This window comes from Otolemur garnettii, unplaced genomic scaffold (assembly GCF_000181295.1).
Source record: "Otolemur garnettii isolate 467f Iridium unplaced genomic scaffold, OtoGar3 scaffold00082, whole genome shotgun sequence".
Classification (NCBI taxonomy): Eukaryota; Metazoa; Chordata; class Mammalia; order Primates; family Galagidae; genus Otolemur; species Otolemur garnettii.
Genome location: NW_003852477.1, coordinates 6,267,344 through 6,269,424, shown reverse-complemented (window position 1 = coordinate 6,269,424; position 2,081 = coordinate 6,267,344).

Below are 2,081 nucleotides of genomic sequence, written 5' to 3'. Positions count from 1 at the left end.
ACTTTATCAACATAGATCAGTGGAAGGGCCCTGCAAACTGTATTGTGACATAAATCAAGTGATTCACAAAGACAAATGACAAGACACTGATCACATTTTGCAGTCCTTCCCACGTAAAAGCTGAGGAGTAAAAGAGGTATCTAATTTATTGCCTAATTTATTGCCACATACACAGTGCCAAAGGCTGTGCTGACTTGTCCTACTTAAGATTCTTCATCCAGCACAGCAGCTGAAATTGGGGCTACCTATGTTTGTGATGGTCCTGTCATGTACCATGATCCCCATCTAGCTGTTACAGAGGTCACAGTGGGGACACCACTCTGCATCCGTTAGGTCTTTGGTATTGGTGCTGAGCTCTGCAATTCCTCCCAAGATCCAGGACTGCTACTCTCTTAACAAGGGGAGGCAGTTTCCAAACTTGACTCTAAGTCGTGGTTTTTGTTCTATACCATTTATACCATCCCAATTAAATCATATCCACCTCATCTATGCATTGTGGGACAGAGAAATAATGCCAGGACCCACTGAACCCATCATGAGCCAGACTTGTGTCATATCTTATTATCTGGCCTCCATCCCCTATCTCTTTTAACTAGAGACGTTTGGTGGCATTTCAGACCCCTGATATAGGTATCAAGTCAGAACTCACATCTGAAAGTATTTTTTATTTATTTATTTATTTTTGAGACAGAGTCTCACTATGTTGCCCTCGGTAGAGTGCCATGACGTCACAGCTCACAGCAACCTCAAACTCTTGGGTTTAAGATATTCTCTTGCATCAGCCTCCCAAGTAGCTGGGACTACAGGTGCCCACCACAACACCCAGCTATTTTTTGGTTGCAGTTGTCATTGTTGTTCGGCAGGCCCAGGCTGGGTTCGAACCCACCAGCTCTGGTGTATGTGGCTGGTGCCCTAGCTGCTGAGCTACAGGAGCTGAGCCAGGTGCCAAGCCAGTCTAAAAGTGTTTAAATTACTTTTCCCAGTGCTCAGTTACTCCAGATTAGGGAAATATTATGTATTCTTATGGCAGTATCATAGAATTTTATTTCAAGGGACCAACCTCTTTAGTCAATAGACTTGGATCTGTGAACTGGCTTGTACGTGGAAACTGGAGAAAGGACTAGAATTTCCTATCATGGTGGCTTATGCCTTCTATATTCCAACTCTTCTAAAAAAATTTCTACAAGTCAAATCCCAATTGACTGTTTTACCCCTCAGGACACATAATCTATTACCTGTTGCTGACTGCCAGCCTACACCATGAAAATTATACTCAGCTTGCCTCTGATGGCTAACTGATGCCACCTGTCCACTGTTGTCTCAAATCCTGTCAACCTACTAACACTAGACATCCCAGGTCCATGGTAGCATCTCCTGTGGCCTATCCAACTCTACAGATGACAGGCACGACTGACCACCTCCAGGAGTCCAAGACCCCTCCCTAGTGCCTTCTTTGTGTTTTAATGAAGACTGCCCTCTGCGTCATCCATGGAGGTCATAGTAAACTGGCAAGTTCTCCGGGCTCACATGAGGAATCCATTTGAACTTGATCATTTCTGTAAAGCCTGCAGCCCTTTCCTCAATACTCTGTCCAAGGCAGTTCTGGTTATCTTCTCCTTATTTTTTCTGGTAATTGCCAGGTTTGAACTTCAGAGGGGCTCTTCCTGGAGTAAATTAGGAACAACTTCAGATCTCCTTGCCAGGATATTAAACCCTATTTCCAGGCACAGCCCTGGTCCAACACCCTCAAGATCCACTCCCAAGTCAGTTTCCCTGACATATTTCCAAGCTGGGTCTTGCAATCACTTTGATAAGTCATCTCTTTCTTCCTACAGCAGGAACTGTACTTCTCAGCTCAGGTGAAGCTATCATCTGACCTTAGTCACTGGTCTGGATGACAATGAAGGGGGTGGTGCAGAGGCTCAACCATCATCATTTTGTGAGGCGTTTGCCTCAGGTATGATTTTTGCATGGTCTCCAGGAAAGGGATGGCTGCTCTCTTTTGGCTAAGGGGTGGGGACGTCTCCCTGCCTTAAGGATTCAGCAAAGGTGGGGGACCAAGATCCTCTTTTTTTTTTTTT